The sequence below is a fragment of the Panicum virgatum genome, chromosome 9K (genome assembly GCF_016808335.1).
Source record: "Panicum virgatum strain AP13 chromosome 9K, P.virgatum_v5, whole genome shotgun sequence".
Lineage (NCBI taxonomy): Eukaryota > Viridiplantae > Streptophyta > Magnoliopsida > Poales > Poaceae > Panicum > Panicum virgatum.
In genome coordinates, this window is record NC_053144.1 from 29,381,243 (window position 1) to 29,399,650 (window position 18,408).

Sequence of the window (18,408 nt, forward strand, 5' to 3'; positions counted from 1 at the left end):
GGGCCCTAACATACCTGGGTCAGATCGGTGCCCGAAGTAAACGAGTGACGAACCTAAGTCTACCTTACCTTGATTCTTACCCTTAGATAAACCACACTACCAGAATCTCTCCTACTTCTTGTTCTCCTGGGTTATTATAGCTAGAAGATCAGTGCACCTCCGTTCCCTCTGAAATTACGATACCCTGAATACTCTCCGGGTGAAGTGCTACAACGGTATCTTCCGTGCGCTTGCGGATCTTATCTGTGAACATTAAGAAATACCAACTAGCATTTCTGGCGCCATTGCCGGGGAATGGTTGCTGTAGTTGTCTTCGAACCTAGTTGCTCGTGTGTCTTTTCTTTTACCTTTCTTTTCTTTTTATCCTTATTCTATGGACACCCTTTCTATCCACCAACTCTTTGCTCCCTCGGGCATGTTTTTAGAGCCACCACAGTCATCCAAGCCAATCACAGCTCCTGGCTTTGAACTCTGCCTTGGCTTTATAGCCATGGTTCGGGAACAACCCTTCTCAGGATATGAGCATGAAAATCCTTACCGCCACCTACGAGAGTTTGAGCAGACGTGCTCTTGCTTGTCAATTGCAGGCATGGCACAAGAAACAATTCGGTGGAAGTTGTTTCCTTTCTCCCTTGCTGAGAAAGCGAAACAATGGTACACACATAATGTAGGAAAGGTAAATGAAGAATGGGAAGAATTGTGAAATAGGTTCTGTCTTGCATTCTTTCCCATTTCTCGCATTGCTTCCCTACATAAAGAAATCCTCAACTTTCGTCAGGATGAGAAGGAAACCCTTGGTACAGCCTGGGCTAGATTCACACAGCTTACACATGCCGACCCAGACCTGTCCATTCCCGACCATGTGCTGCTTCAGCACTTCTGACTAGGGCTGAACAACGAAACAGCCCTACAGCTTGATATCATTGCTGGGGGATCGTTTGCCTACAAAACCACTTCCAAAGGGATGGCACTCCTGGACCGTATCTTGGAGAACACTTCATTCACAGAACCTCTCCCAGTAGTATCACCTTCAAGCCAGGAAGAAGCTTCGGTAGCTGAGTCCACACATTCCCTGACTACCCATGATGACTCACCAGCCGAACCTTCTCCCAAACCAGAAGACCAAGAGGAGGAAGTAATCCTTCCTCCAAAATTCCCATTCAATATTGACGAGGATAGATTCTATGACTTTGGCAACACCACGTTATATCCCCTCCAGAAAAGGCTTCCAGTCCCTTTAGACCCTCCAAACAATCTCGATAAGGCTTCCCTTAGAGAGACCGTGAAGAGGGTAGCCGCTGTCATGAATAGCGAATGGGTACAGAAAGGGGAGACCTTGCCTGAAATAATCCAGTTTCATGCCCCATCCTTAGCCATTCCATGTCTCATAGAAGGGACTGCAGTCTCAGCTCTCTACAATCCCACGGTTGGGGTAAACATAATTTCCGCCTCGTTCGCTTCCGATCACTTGGGTGAAAGACGTGTTACTCCAACCACGAAATCCCTTAGAACCAGACCACGCTCCATTATAAAAGGGATTGGGATTATGCACGATGTGCCAGTTTGACACATGAAAACGGAGATCGCTCTAGACTTTCATGTCTTCGAAGTCCAAGACTTCAACATCCTCATAGGGCATCCCGTAGAAAAGCTTTTCCTAGATGTTTCTACTCTAGGGAAACTAGAAGTATCTCTTGGGGGAAGATCTTACACCTTGCCCATCGGCCAAACCAAGAACTCCTTGACCGAACTAGCTCCCCAAGAAGAACCATTCGAGGAAGTGTTGGCAGTCATGCCTGTTGATACCTCTAAACCCTCCCTAGAGCATGACGCTAAACTATTCTTCCAGGAGGAGGATGACTTAGAGGAAACCCTTGAACTACCCATTCATGAACAGCCAACACGTCCTCTGATAGATCTAAAGCCTCATCCCACTAGCCCACACTTTGTTGATCCTGATCATAATCGGGATACAACTATGATCTTCCAGGATGAACCTCTTGAGACAGAGAACCCTTAGGCTAGGGAATTAAGTGAGGCACTGTCTCTGGAGTGTGAAGGAAGCGAATCGATAGACGAGCATGGCAGCTTCATCCAGGAATCACCACCACCTTACTCTTTTAGGACCCCTCCAGAGTCAGCCACTTGTTGCACCACGAATGCCTTCGCGACCTGCAACCTCCTTATAGGTCTCTCTAGCAAAACTTTTAGAAGGATGGTTGTAGACGCCTTTGTTTATCGTAAGCATTGTAAATTTTGTGGTTGCACTATCACACTAACCCTGCAGCTTAAGCACAAATGACGGATGATGGTGAAGGTAGGGGCTACACCACTAGTTGATAGCTGCAGGAAGAAGCCCCCATGGTCAAGCTCATGACCTTAAACAAAGCACTGCCGGGAGACAGCCCGGATTATCAAAAAGAAAAGAAAGGAATATATGTAATAAAATTCCTTCTTTATAATAATAAGCATGAACATGTTTTCAGTTTAGTATGCACCTTCGGGTATTCTTGGCCTTAACCAATGCAGGTTAAGATTGAGAAGAATAGGGGACATACGATGGCCGGAAACATGGGGATTGCATCAACACATTGGTGCATCTGCGATGGAGCACACTCTGAAGGAGGCACCAACACCGTACACTTGATTTAGTGTCATATGACACAATTCAAGTGTGGGGGAGATTGGTAATCACCCCGCGATAAGATCCATCCGTACCAAGGTTGGTACTAGCCTACTCTACTAAAGAAAAATAAAAAAGAGAGATGAAGAAAAAGAAGGAAAATAAAAAAGATTCAGTGAAAAAAAGAAAGAGAGAAAGAAAAAAGAGGGTATATTTATTTATAAAAAAGGGAGTGAGAAAGGAAGGGAGTTAGAGTGAGCCAGCTAGCTCTACACATATCAAAGGTTGTCTTGTGTGCACGCCTTCAAGCTGTGGCATTACACTTCAGCAGAAAAACATTTCACCATTTGGCTCCACCCAACCTTGCTCTCGCGCGCTTGCAAAGCCTTGCCATAACTCTCATTCGCTGCCAGCTTTGCATAGCATCGCTAGCATCCTCAACGCACGCAAAGAAGAGGAATGCTCCTCTTACGATCCGGGGCTCTGCTACTCCACCCCATTTGGCACATGCTCATATGCAAAGAAAGGAGACGTACTTTGCACCTCCAATCCCAAAGCATTATGCCAACGGATCATGCCACCAAGGTTTATGGTTTCTACACACTGGCTATGTGTACAACCTAGCCTTGTTAATCGCCTGAGTTGGGATGGTCTGAGTGCTCTCCTCCGCTTCACTCACACCAAAAGGAGGAATCGTCAACAACTATATGCGACCATGCCACCACTGCAGCAACTCCAAGACTTCCATCCATATATGCTGCTGGTAAGAACACTCAGGTATGTGCCAAGGTAATTCAATGTTCACCAATCCTTCACTCATTTTTATCTCCATTTTGAACATAGCTTGATTTTACAAATGCATGCAACCTTTGCCTGTTTTTTGGTATGCTCTGGTTTTAGCCTAGCGCTTGGGATCTTTAATCAAATGAGACTTCGTGTCAAATTTGATTAATAATCCATCAGAGTTAATACTTTCATAGGCATTGGATGTATATATATTGAGGACTAATCCCTGCAGGGAAGACTTCAAACAGATAGGGGAGTCATGAAGCTAAATCCATACTGGAGGTAAATCAAGGCTCGAGATGTACTTCAAAAGAAAAAAATGCACAACGTACAAAGGAGGCACAAATCACCTTTCGAGGTGCACCGTGAGTATCTTGACAAAATGCCCTTTATGTTCATGCAAGTTTTATCGAAGCCTTGTTTGAATTTTCTAAAAAGAAAATAAAAATTTGGTGAACAACAATAAATACCCCTTTGAAAAAACAAATATCTCTCTCTTGAAAAAAATGATGAAATAAAATAATGGCAAAACAATCTAGGATCCATGGCTTTTGAACCTTTCAATTTAATTTTCCTTAGAGCATGGATGTGAACAACTAATCTCAAGGCAAAGATAAAATCCTTTCAAATTTCTTAAACATGCCTTGAGTATTTGTTGTCCACTAACCTTTTACAGGGAATAAAAAGAAAATAACCTTCGAGCAGCATGCAACAACCCAACATTCATACAATGCTCCTCAATTCCATGGAGGACAGATGCACGAGGAACTAAGCAGAAGAAAATGCAAAACTTTGCTTCACCAAGCTTAGCTATTGCATTATCATTCATGCTTGGCGAGTTCTCAGGCAAGTAATCTCATAACTCGTGCATCCTCATGTCATGCTTCCACCCTGCTAAATTACCCATCACGCCTAGCTTGCCATAAAAAAACATAAAATAATAAAATCAAATAAAAAGTAAAAAAAATAAAAGAAAAGAAAATTAGGCTTTTCAAATACTTGTTCAATAAAAGTTTAGACTCCCCGGTATTTACAACCGGCAGAGTCCTTGCTTGTTTCCACCTTTGTTTTGTTGAATAAAAGCATGTACAAGAATAAGTGTGGGGAAGATCTCTCAAAAGCACAAGGAGCAAACTCACTTGAGATCTCTCCCCCAACATGATGCACAGCATCAACAGACCAGCATCGTACAACACGCCCAAGACAGGACTTGGCGGGCTATAAAGGGAACAGCCAGCCACAGGGTCTGCCGAACCATTGAAGCCCATACAACATCATCAATTATGCTGGTTTGCTCCCTAAACTCACACCTCCCTATTCAAATAAATTCTGATCTGAAATTTCAACTCCAAATCACAATGCAAAGAAGGGCCTTGCACTTCATGCGCTTTCATGAATAAATTTGCATACTCTTTATTCCTTGCTTTCTCTCTGGTTCTTGTGAACAATAATCTTCATAGGGAACCCATGCTCTCTAAGTAATTGACGAATACGATATGTTTGGATGAATGGAATCATGCTCTTCCTTGCATAGTACTTGGGATTTCTTTTCAAAAATATAAAAAAAAGTGCAATGGCTTGTCTCCTCAGATTGAAAATTCCTACCAAAGCCAAAGTTAGATTTTCATGATCTAAACCTCATATGCAGTTTGACTTTGCTTCGAGTTTTGTCAAATTCTTTGACCCTTGTTAGAGACTTGTCATACTCTCATGATCAAGATCACGTACACATCCACTCATATGCTATACTTCCACATTGGAAGACAGCAAATCATTTCCATCCACTCACAAAATAATACTCCAAGTTCTATCATGACTCTCTCTCTAAGGTTACCATCAAGGATATGGGCTATACAAAAAGAAATAAAAGATGCATACCCAAAAAAGGTATGCCACATGCCCAAAAAGCATAACAAAAAAAGGGGGAAGAAAAGATGCATGCCCAAAGAAGGTATGCCACATGTCCACAAGACATGTCGAATAAAAAGAAAGAGAAGAAAAATATATATATAGGCCATGTCCAAGAAAAATAATACAAAGAGAGAGATAGATCATCCAATGGAGTTCATCCACTATCCACCAAAAATATCCCACACACTTGCACCTCTTGATCAGATTGTATGACTTGTTTCTGCTTGGATCTTGTTTTTGACTTAACAATATAAGCAAAGCAAACATGATTTTTTATCCCTACCCTAAGCTCCACATAAGCCTGATTAGATGGTAGGAGAAAAGAAGGCAACAACTTTGCCTTGGTGAGGATATGAAACAAAAAGAGTGCTTCGAGAGAATAATTTGAGGAGCAAGACTATGCTTTAGTTTTAAAAAAAAAATAATAACCCAAGTTTCTGAGCAGGAAGAGCTAGGAACCTGAAGTCTACTTCATTCCATTTTTCAATTACCCAAGAAAGCATTGTAGCCACTCAAAAGTTTACAGAAACTGGAAGAACCTTGCAATAACTAGTATGCAGGTTATGTTCAAGGAGTGGCAACCACCTTAGTCCTTCAAACTTTACTCGAGGACGACCAAAGGGCTAAGTGTGGGGGTGTTGTTGACGGTCCTTAAGTGCTAAAATCAACCGTCAACTCCTAGAGCTTTTCATGTTAAATAATCACCAAACTTAGATATAGGGCTTAACTCTAACCAATTCCACAAGTTTTGGTGATTATTGACTTGCAGGCGCCCATATGCGAAATATGGCAAAAACAGGCAGCAGACGCAGCACAACTGCACGAAAGAGCCCATCCTGTGTCACACTTACAAAGACAGCCCACGGCAGATCAACCCAAGAGGCCAAGAAACACACCTCCGACCAATCAGAGGCTGTCACACGGATTCAAGGGCCCGTAAATAGGAGGAAACCGCCTAAACTTACCGCCAAACACCCTATACCCACTTGGGGACCCACCTGGCAGTGTCCTGGACGAAAGGCGGCGCGAAACGTGGCACCCAAGGGTCGGCCGACCCACAAGGTGGCCCGAACCAAGACTGAAGCCCGTCCATGTGCACTTTGGCGAGAAGATTGATCTTATCCTCCTAAAGGCGGTGCCATGGTGTTTCCTTGTAAAGGATCACATGGAGTAGCCCCTACTCCACCTCCACCACTATATAAGGGGGCCACCTCTCCCCCTCTCTCATTCATTCCACATCCATTCTCTCTCATTCTCATACACAAGGAGGAAAAGTAGTAGTAGTGCTCCACTTGTATCATTAGAGTAGGGAGTGTGAGAGGTGGAGGATCGGAGAAGAGCCGGACATGTCGGCCTCTCTTCATCTTGTACTTCGATGGATACGAGCATTTGAGTAAGTATCCGGAGTTCATCTTCTGTTAAGTTCTTGGTTTAGTATTCTTAAGTTATTCTTTCATTTACGGGTTCATTGTCCGTTCTCGTAACAGATACTCTAGTAGAGGGCCCCTGATAAAGACGGGTAAACCCTGTGCAACGCTAGAGTAAGTAATCGAAGGCTTAAGTGTGGTGTTTAGGCTCTAGATTACCTTTGTTTGCCTCGTGCTCCACCATATTGCGGGGTAGACCGCAGGTGGTAACAGCCCCGTTGGTCCGCTACGAAGCTGCTTCATGGTTAGTGCACTCCCCCCTATCCGGGTACGGCGTAGAGCAACAAGACGGAGGGCCCTAACATACCTAGGTCAGACCGGTGTCCGAAGTAAACGAGTGACGAACCTAAGTCTACCTTACCTTTATTCTTACCCTTAGATAAACCACACTACTAGAAGCTCTCCTACTTCTCGTTCTCCTGGGTTATTCTAGCTAGAAGATCAGTGCACCTCCGTTCCCTGTGAAATTACGATACCCTGAATACTCTCCAGGTGAAGTGCTACAACTGTATCTTCCGTGCGCTTGCGGATCTTATCTGTGAACGTTAAGAAATACCAACAGTGGCTCCACCCGGGACCAAGGGGGGTGCTTTGGTCCTGGTTCTAGCCATCACCCGGGGCCAAAGGCCCTTTGGTCCCGGGTGGTGGCTCGAACCGGGACCAAAGGCCCCCCACCTATATATACCAGCGACCCTTCTCTCCTCTCTGCACTTAGCCGTTTCTTGATCTCTGCTCCGCCGCCGCCGAGTCGTACTTTGACATTGCGTCCAAGTATTTCTGCCATAGTGCAAACACATTGCTTGGTTCACAAAACACCAAAATGGTTGCAAATAGCCTTCGTAGTGAAGAAGGCATTTGGAACATAGAAGCTTCCATAAGGCAGTCATCTAATGTATTATCTTCTTCGATCAAACCTCTTCTTTCGGCTACCTCGCGGAATGTAGGTTGCACAACGCCATCAACCATTTTAAGATGCTCATACGAGGTAGATCCAACAACGTGGTTAAGTAGAACGCGAAGATAATAGCGTTCCCCCTCAGCCAGGTGTGAGGAGACAATTTTACCAACCTTCTTGCGCGCCCTCATGTACCATTCGGGTGCCAAGTATAGAACTCCGGAAAATATTGATACAATATCCCACGTGCAAACTCATCCACCCTATTTTGAGCAAAATATGCTGTAAGCATTCTCTTCCACACCCGGTCGATTTACTATATATATTTTCTATATTAGAACACTGATGGAATGACACCATATGCATATCGGGGAGATGGAGCTACAATTGTTTGACTGGTGGGTGATTTTTGCTTAGGTCGAAACCATATATCCTCCACATGGCTTCTGGAGGTGTCACCCACCGAGCATCGATCCCTATACCGCTTTATCTCGTCAGCATTACCAGTGCTATCAGCATTATCACCTTCTCTAATAGCAACCGATGCCTTATCACGACCCTTGTAAATGTATTTGAATAAGTATTTATCAGATTTAATGCTTCCACAAGCTTCAACATTAATATGGCAATTGAACGTGCGTAGCAAATAAGGATTGTACTATACTACCCATCGATTATCCAGCTCATGACCTCAAAACATCTCCTTACACCATCGTTACATCGCCTATATACGGGATACGAGTCCTTTCCTTGTGACGTGGACTCGCAGAAGGCTCGTGGATAGCGATTTTTACAAGAGGAGCATCCCTTGGTGCAATGACAAAATGGGTTAAGCACACCACACAGACCATGCATTATGTGCTTGGTGACCATCTTGTAAAACTCAGGAAACTTTTTCCTGTTTGGAAGTTTTGCTCAGATAAGAAGATCATATTGCTGAGGACACGTCAGCTTGTACTTCCGTTTCATGATTATCAAGAAATGAGCATGTGATAACATCCTCTTTTGAAACTCCACAACATATACATAGGCTCGAACCTTCCCAAGGATGTCATTCTTCATCAGTTTATTCTTCAGGACCTCAAGTTTAGCCCTGAATACCCGAGTCATGAGATCAAGGTGATCCTGTGCAGTTTGCCCAGGCAAAAGTAACTACCTGATCTCATCCCAATTTGGGTTGCACGTCATTGTGAGGAAGATATCCGGTTTCCCATACTTCCACACCAATGCCATGGCATCCATGTACCGATGTCTCATGTCCCGAAGACCTCCAATGAATGACGGGACAATATTGTTCGTCTTTTGACCGCATCTGCTCGACCCACGCCGGCATGTAAACTGTCAACGAGACCTTGTTATAAATCAGTCCTAAACTCTTGCTGGTTGTTCCTGATGTGATCTAAATGTGAGCTTTCAATCTTTATGTATTTGTCCACATCAAACTGCTGAAATTGCTGCTTGCCAAAAAAAATTGGGTTAAATATCCCAGGACACATTTGGAATTTGTAGCAGTAGTAGTCGCGTACTGACACACACAAATGGCCGCCCCCACCTTCACATTTGTAAAACTAATAATTAGCATAATGAACTCATATACAAAAATTAGTTTAAATTTAAAAAAATCTAATTATTTATAAATGGTGAACTTACCTTTTCCATCATCGCCATCACTCTCAGCGCGAGCCTTTCGGTTAGCACAGGCAGCCTCAACTTCTTGCATAGTCACACCAACCTTCGGAATCAACAATATTCAAGGGTAAGATGGACAAATCCGTAGTTTGGTCCCATACGTTAGAGCTCTCAAACTGTTAAGGTGTCGTTTGGTTTATTAAGTTATTGTCACGTCGAATATTCAGATGTCAATTCAAATGTTTAGATGTGACCAGATAGCAAGCGAAGGATAGTTGAACCGTGTTCTGTAACTGAATAGAGGACTCAAGGGTAAGATGGACAAATCCATAATTTGGTCCCATTCCCATACGTCGGAGCTCTCAAACTGTTAAGTTCTCATTTGTTTTTTTTTAAGTTGCTGCCACGTCGAATATTCGGATGTCAATTTGAATGTCCAGATGCGAATTTAATATAAAATTAATTGCATAAGTTGCAAATAGGGCTCTAGACGAATTTATTAAGTATATTAATGCACGATTAGTGGATGGTTACTATGCAATTAGTGGTCAAATTATAGGCTAATTAGTCTTAATAGATTCGTCTTGTGATTAAGTCACAACTTATGAAATAGTAAGTCTATGTTTATAGTACTCCTAATTGGTGTATAAATATTAGATGTGACGGGACTTATAACTTAAATTGAAAAACCAAATGAGGCCTAAATCCCAACATCTGTCCAGAACGGCATGCAGGACAAACAAAATTTGTGCAATGATATATAGGTACGAGAAAACTTTTTAGTGACACACAAATAACTATCATTGTTTTTAATGGCACACAGTTAAAAGACTTCCGTTTTAGCGCCTTAGAACAAGTCCAAGAGATTAGCAATACTACTAGCTAAATGTAGCTAGTTGGAAGGGCTGCAAAAAAAAATAGAAAGGGCTGCAATAGGGGGAGAACCCAACAGACTAGGTATAATGTGGACTCTTCATATTCAAAACTTGTGGGACCGTGTCTCCGACGTTTCTTTTTCCTCCGACGTTTCGTTTCGCGATCAGAGTCCCCACGCCACCGCCGCTGTCGCGATTGGGTCCTGCGTCGCCGCTTGCCAGCACGCATCGCGTTCGGGGTGACACGGCGGCACCTACTCATTCCGCAAAGGTGTGGCTGCCGGCCTCTGTCGCCTCCCGCCGGCGACAGGTCTGACCGCCGCCATCATCCGCGCTCGGGATCGCGTGGTCCGGGCGCCGCCCGGCACGGGCAAGGCTCTCGCAGTGTTGCGGGACGATGCCTCCTGCATGACTGCTGCACGCCGTCGTTGCTTGGGGCTGATTGTGTCGCTGATCCTTGGAGTGTCCTGGACGGCTGGACTTTGCCACCGCCAGAGCCTCCTTTTTGGCCAGCCGCCTGGTAACAATCTCACCATCTAAGCGGCACCATGGCTCTCAATTGTTTGAACAGATAGATGATAGCTTTTCCTCGGGGTAGCAGGGTTCAGGAAAAAGGAGCTGAGGGTCCTATAGATGGAGTCCGATGATGAATTCAACCAGTTTGTGATGAATGAAGTGGTTGATCCCTCATCTTCGGATGATGAGGATGATCCTTCTTTGGTGCCACACAAATGATCATTGAGGATTCGTCAAACAATCCGGGTCAAATTGGATCGGTTGAGGGACATGATGTACTGAATCGTGAAAGACTTTTGTACCATGCTCTTCTTTACAAAGACTATTTCTTAGATAATCCTATGTTCAAAGCAAAGACTTTCAGACGGTATGAATATTATAGTGTTGCTAATTTTTTAATTGCATCATGACATAGGTTTCGGATGAGGCGGCCTGTATTTCTTCGCATAATGAAGGCTGTTGAGGAACATGACGACTATTTTGTGCAGAAGAGGAATGCAGCTGGTGTGCTAGGACTATCTTGTCTACAGAAGGTCGTTGCAGCTTTTCGTATGTTAGCATATGGAGTTCCGACTGATGCTTTGGATGAGTACATTCGTATTGGTGAGAGCACCGCTCTAGAAACTTTGAGAAAGTTTGTAGTAGCTGTTGTTGAGGTCTTTGGACCAGAGTACATGAGGAGGCCTAATGCGCACAAGATACAGCTAGGTTACTTGCAATTGGAGCGAGCAGAGGATTTCCTGGTATGCTTGGGTCCATAGATTGTATGCATTGGAGCTGGAAAAACTGTCCGACTGCATGGCACGGGATGTACACGGGCTATAAAAAGGAGCCTACAATTATATTGGAAGCAGTTGCATCTGTAGATCTATGGATATGGCATGCATTCTTTGGCATGCCAGAGTCGCACAATGATATTAATGTGCTGCAAAGATCGAATATATTTGCAAGGCTTACTGAGGGGGAAGGTCCACAGGTTAATTTTAAGATCAATGGTCATGAATATACGATGGGTTATTATCTAGCAGATGGGATATATCTGTCGTGGGCAACTTTTGTGAAGACCATTCGAGAGCCACAAGGTAATAAGAAAAAAATACTTGCCAAAATACTTTGCAAGGGCACAAGAAGCTTGTCGAAAGGATGTTGAGAGGGCATTTGGGGTTCTCCAATCTCGCTGATTGCAGCCTCGGTGTCCTCTTCTGGGTCTTCGCTGATTGCAGCCTCGGTGTCCTCTTCTGGTGTTTCAATAACATGGATATTCTTGTTAGCGGTAGATGCATTGTCTTCGCATCTTCTTGCTTCTTCCTGGTTGCCGAAGACTGTAATAACTCCTCCGACCGAAGGCAGCTTCATGCAAAAATACAACTGATGAATCACTGCTGCAAAATTGACCAGAGTGTTGCGGCCGAAGATGGCGTTGTAGGAGTAGTTGATGTCCACCACGTCGAAGGTTATTGCTTTGATTCTCTACGTTGCCCCTTCGCCGAACGTGACATTGAGCTCTATCTTGCCTAGAGCTTCGATCCTTTTTCCACCGAAGCCAATGAGCAGGTACTGCGACTTCTGCAAGGCTTTTTCAGTGAAACCCATCTTGACGAAGCACTGCCATACCAGGATGTCTGCGGAGCTCCTGTTGTCCAGCAAGATTGGCCCAACATCATTCCCTGCGAAGTGTACTGAATTCTTGCCGATGTTAGCCCTAATGACGAGGGGTCATTATGAGGGTAGTGTTGCAGCCGAAGATGTGCCTGTGTGAAGGATACCGGAACATGCGACCAAGGTGTTCGGAAGGATTTGCCTTCGCTCACATGAGAGATAGTTCTGAAGTATTCTTTGTGTTGCCTCTTCGTCTCGTGCACTGGTTTGTTGGATCCTCCGGAGATGGCATTGATGACGTTAACCATGCTGCCGGAGGGTGCATCGCTTGCTCTTTCTAGTATCTGCCCCGGCTCGAGCTTCGGAGGCAGGGGTAAACTTGTTGGGTCATAAGACTGTGGTGTGGAGCTTTTAGACCATGTTTGACTATACTGCGGAGGGGGTAGCATTGGCACTGGGTGTTGCGGAGGTGGCATTTAGTGCGCGTACGGCAGCGGGTTGTAGTTGTAAACCAGATATGACATCGGCCAATTTGGCGTCGGAGTCCAAGTGGTAGCCATTGTCGAAGACTGTTGCGGCAACTGCGAGGTATGATTGACTGGCTTCGCTGGCTGGGAATTCTGCCGATCAAACTCTTCTTTCCTCTTGATGGCGAAGGGACATTCGTTCGTCCAATGGCCTTTATCCTTACGATGGAAAAAACAGAATGGAATTTTCTCTCTTCGGCCGCCGTTATCCCTTCGACCTTTGTGGTGTCGCTCTTCGCGATGGTGACGATCATCGCGGTTGGATCTTTCATCATGACAGTCCCTCTCGCCTTTTCCCCGGTGATGGTGTCTGGAGTCTCGAGGTTCTTCTTCAGAGATGTTGTTTACTGTTTTCTGGTGCTTCGCCTGATCAGCGTGCCATGGTTTTGAATGGGACCTCTCACTGTTCCATGGCTTCTTCTGCTCATTCATCTCCTCGAGCCTTCTCCTCTTCGCACTGTCAGATATGCAGTATTCTTGCATTATCTCGAATAGCTTAGTGATTGTCTTCGGCTTGCGCCGGGATATGTATTCTCCGCATGGGCCCAGATTGATCCCTTTCACTACTGAATCGATGATGCTCTGGTCGGCAACATTCGGCCCTCTTGCGCGAAGCTTCATGATGCTCTGAAGGTACTCCTGTAGAGTCATGCTTCCTTGCTTCAAATTGTGGAAGTCGCATGATGTGACTTCATCGGGCCTTACGGCTCGGAAACTCGTGCGCAACTCAAAGCGAAGTTGATTCCATGACAATTTGCTCCCGGAGGGGATGTTTGCATACCATCGCTGGGCCAGGCCTCGCAGCGCGAGGACGAGTGCCTTCGCCTTGCACGTAGTGCCTCCTCCTGATGCTTCTATATTGGCTTCGTACTTAAGGAGGAACTCTTCGAGATCCGACTTACCGTCGAACTGAGGCAACACAGCTGGGTTGAGGCGATGGGGCCATTGTATTTCCTCCAGTTCTTCGGATAATGGTGTTCTTCGTTGATAGCCCCTTCGTTAGTGCTCTTCGCCGTCCGATTCAGAACGGTCAGAGATCTCGTCGATCGGTATGATCCTTGGGCGGACCCTTGGTGGCTCGTGTTGCCGCGGGTTGGTTGCGGCCATCTCCTTCGGTGGTGGTGGTGCTTGCATTTTCTCAAGCAGCATCCGTTGCGCTTGTAGTTTCTTTTGCAGCGCCTTGCATCGAAGCTCCTCCTATTTCAACTTGTTGTATTGCTCTTGTCGCTCTGCTTCGGTTAACATGGTTCCCTTCCCCTTCGCTCTTGTTATCATCTGTTGCTCCGAAGGCCCTACTTCCAAGGCCTGTTGTTGAGCTCTTCGCGCTTCTTCAAGGCGAGCGTCGATGCGGCGCATCGCCGCGATATCTTCGGCGAAGATGCCGAGGTCAAGCAGGTTGACTTCGTGCTGGCCGTCTACGATGGTGTCGACGGAGATGTCATTGCTGTTGGTTCCGTTGGCCTGCGTCGCTGCCGCTTCATCCTGCGAAGGTGTCGTCATCGTCGTCGTGTCCTCCGAAACGGCAGCGGTGGTTCCCTTCTTCTTCGTCACCGCCATGTGGTGCCAATGTTCAAAAAGGCGGTAGGCGGTTTCTAGGCGGTGACCCACCGCCTAGAGCCTAGGCGAGCCTAAGCGAGCCTAGGCGTTTCAAGGCGGTGCCATATACATACATATACCTTGTCATATACATCATATACCTCTAAAAAAATAGAGGACAATTAAGCCTTGAGTTAAAAAATAAGCCAATCAAAGCAGCCCAACAACCCAGCAGCCCAACAGCCCACCTTATCCCCTCCCCTCTCCTCCTCTTATTCCCCTTCCGGTTTTATCGACGCCCCTGCCTCCGCTCGTTCCCGACGCCGCCGCCTCCTCCGTGCCTCTGCTTCTGCTACCGGCCTTCCTCCTCCTCCTCCGCGCCTGCCCCTACCTCCTCCTCCTCCTCCGCCGCCGCCGCCCGTCCCCTGCTTTCTCCTCCTCCACCGGCGCTCGTCCCTGCCTCCTTCTCCTCCCTCTGTCTCCTCCCTCGCCGGCGCCGACGAGCTAGCGCCGCCTAAGGGTCCGCCTACCCCCATAGGCCAGGCGGGAACCCCTCGCCTAGAGCCTAGTCGCGCCTAGGCGCCCGCCTAATTCCGCCTTTTTGAACCGTGTGTGGTGTATCGAACCGACGGGTGGGCACCAAACTGTTGGTGGAGAGTGTCTCCGGAACGGGTGAACACTACAATAGTAAGAAAGACGCACACAAAACCAAGTAGGAAGTTTTCTCTCTCTATTCAATGTGTCCCATTGGATTACAGGGGTATTTATAGGCGGCGTTTCGCCTTCCAAGTGTAAATACTACTCTAAACCTATACAACGGTCATATTCCCGGAATATTCCTGGACGTACAAGTAATTTCCCTGTTACAGTCGCAAGTGGATTACAGCTCAGATGGGCCCTGCTGACTCGGTGACCCTCTTCGCTACAAACACCTTCGTCGTACCCTTCGAAGACCTTCTTCCTCTGCTAAGCAGCAGAGGCGCCTCGCTGACGCATCCTTCTTGCGTCTTCGGTCAGACGACCGAAGACCCTCATGTTCTTCGCTCGTCCTTCGCTTCGACGCGCAAGCCGATTGGTCTTCGCGTACCTTCGGCGTCTGGACCCAAGGTGGTGTCCCCAACATAGCACTTTCTTCAGTTATGTTTTTCATGCAACTGAGCTGCCCTAGCTGATGTTTATTACAATTTATATTTAGCTTCCAGACTATTTTCTTTTCTTATTTACACTGCTGAGGGATAAAACCTTTCCCGAATCTCTCTCTTACGATCTTCAAAATACTGCTGGTCATGGAGGGTCATTGTGCTCAAATCCATATAAATAATTTTGTCCTCTTCCAGCTTTCTATGGAACTCAAACTTTTCCCTCTCCAATTTGAGCCTTTCTTCCTGCATAGCAAAGGCTTTGTTGCACCTCTCATCTTTCTTCAACTCTCTCTCAAGGTCAGCTTCTTTCTTCTTTTACATTAGAAACTCAACTGCTTCAATGGTTCTACCCTACCTTAGCTTTTTTTTGTCTTTCTTCTTTCCATCCGGTCTTCCTGATGGTTGAGCATCTGAACCACCGGCATCTGGGGCAGCAGGTTCTCCTGATGCGGGACTTGAAATGGCCGTTGCCTTCTGTTTCTTGTTGCTTGTTTTTTTTTGGCACAAGTAATTTCCTTCTGCCTCTCCATCCACTTGGGCTTGTCCTTCAGGATATTCCAGCAATGCATCAAGGTAAACTTCCTATTCTTCCTGTCTTCGGACTTGAACAGTGCACAAGCTTCTGCGATCTGCAAATTTGAAAACAAAATAAACATCAAATATATAAACTGAGACAAATGATCATATAACTGAAATAATGTGTATACCTTGTCATCAACTCTAGAACCACTTCGGTTCCGATCCTGAATCCTGGTCACACAGCCACAAAACAAATTCACATCATGTTGTATACCGGACCAACGATTCATTAAAGATATCGTGGTCCATGTTATACAGTCGTCCGACTAATCGCGATTAGTCGCGATTAGTCGACCTTATCGCTCCGCTGGCTTCGATAAGTGAAACAACTAGCTTTTGTCGATCAGATGTCTGATCGTCCGACTAATCGTCGCCTAATCGCGATTAGTCGTCCGACTAGCTACTTGGACGATCAGGCCAAAACCAAAAGATGTCCAGCAGACCAGCACTCCAGCCCGCCGCCTGTACTGGGCTCAATTAGGCCCATTAGCCATTAGGGTTAGGTTAACTATATAACTTACACCATTAGCCATTAGACATTAGCCATTAGCCATTAGGGTTAGGTTAACTATATAACTTGCACCATTAGCCATTAGCCATTAGCCTGTACTGTGTGGGACAAGAATATGGAGTTCTGGACAGTTCAAACATCAAATCTCACAAGTGTCACCAAACTAACTATCATTGTGGTGTTCCTGCTTGCTATATAGTATATAAGTACATATACATGTACATATATGTCATGGGATATATAGGACGACTATAGCGACGACTAGGACCGACTAGGGTCGACTAATCGACCTGATCGACGACTAGTCGCGACTAGTTGCCTTATCGGTGCCATGGCGACTAGGTTCGACTAGACGACTGTATAACATTGATCGTGGTACGAGTTGACTCGAATGTCCTGTCTGCATGGAAATAATCATATATTCTTCCCCAATATGTGCCCTGGGATTGATCAACTCCTTGAATAGGATCTATGCCCACATTTAACCATGCTGACACAAGAAGACAGTCCTCCTCAGTACTGAAATTTTTTTATCTACCCTGAGAACACTTGGCTGCGGCAGGGCCGTCATCGATGGTTGGATCACTAGTAGGTTGGGCAACTTGAGTTTCTTCAAGGTCACTAACTAGGAGGTCAGTGAAATACCCTGCTTGTGTACTATCTGTCATAGAAAAAATAATATCATGTGTTCATACAAAAACATAAGGAAAATTTAATGAGGATGACTAAGTGTTAAATGGAACATAACACCTGCAGACAGTTGCATAATGTACACCAAGAATAAAACCATCCCAACTGGAAACTGAGAGGAATAGCATACTGTGTAATCAAAAGAGCAATAGGAATGCACTGTAAAAAATAGCACAAGACACATACTGATGAGCAACTAAAAATGGTCAGTTTGTTCTTCTGAGAATAGAGAACCATCATTGTTCTTGTTGATCAGTTCATCGTACGCTCAATCCACTAAAACTAGCACAAGACACTGGAACCATCATTGCTCTTGTTATTGTTTTGTCCCTAGTTCAGAAATTCCCAGCAAAAGATGGTTCAGGAGCATGATAACCTAATACTAGTGGGAGCAAAAGAGCAACAGGCCCAGACACTCAACAATCCAAGGGTGCAGGCTGTCAACTCTTAATCAATAAAATTACTAGTGTAATCAGACTGCAATAGTCATAGCAATCAACAATCCAAGAGTGCAGAAATCTCACCATTGTAGCCATCATTCACATCGATGTGCTCAGTATTGACCAGATCTCCAGATCCTCTAGCGATGAGCCTCCAGATCCTCCTGGCGTGAGTTGAGACAGGGACGGAGGGAAGAACGTGAAGGCGACATCCTCAGGCGGCGTTGAGACGGCCGGCGGCGGCGCAACGACACCAGCGGGCCTCCCCTGTGCCGTCCCGAGGGGGCGGGAGCGGCGCGCCAGCGCAACTGCGCCAGGGCGTGGCGGCACAACTCCACCAGGGCGCGGCGGCCGGAACATGGCGGCGGCGGGGGCTGCGCCGGCGCGAGGGGGCGATGGCGGCTCCAAGGGGCAGCGACGACGGCGCGAGCAAGCTCGACTGGAGCCAAAAAAATAGAGGGGGCGAGGGGGGATTTGGCGTGGGAGCAGCGGAGGATTTTGCCGTGCGCGAGGAGGATTTCGCGCCAGAAGTTGGGGAGAGCGCGCGCGAGCAAGGAGATGGCGGGCCAGCGCCGCTCGGGAAAAAGAGCGAGGCGGGGGAAGAGATGGCGAGGCCGATCGCGAGTGGGGAGGGATGAAGAGTCTGTTGGAAGCGGTTTTTTCTTCTCTTTCTCCAATTTTACCTACCCAAGTAAATATACATGAGCTGTTGGACCTGCTCT

The 18,408-nt window shown here is 46.1% G+C and overlaps 2 pseudogenes; one reads left to right on the top strand and one right to left on the bottom strand.

The window, feature by feature from the left end:
* The first annotated feature begins 11,111 nt into the window (after positions 1-11,111).
* Positions 11,112-11,937, top strand: LOC120647933 (annotated as a pseudogene).
* Positions 11,938-15,037: 3,100 nt separating this feature from the next.
* Positions 15,038-18,303, bottom strand: LOC120651153 (annotated as a pseudogene).
* Positions 18,304-18,408: the final 105 nt, after the last annotated feature.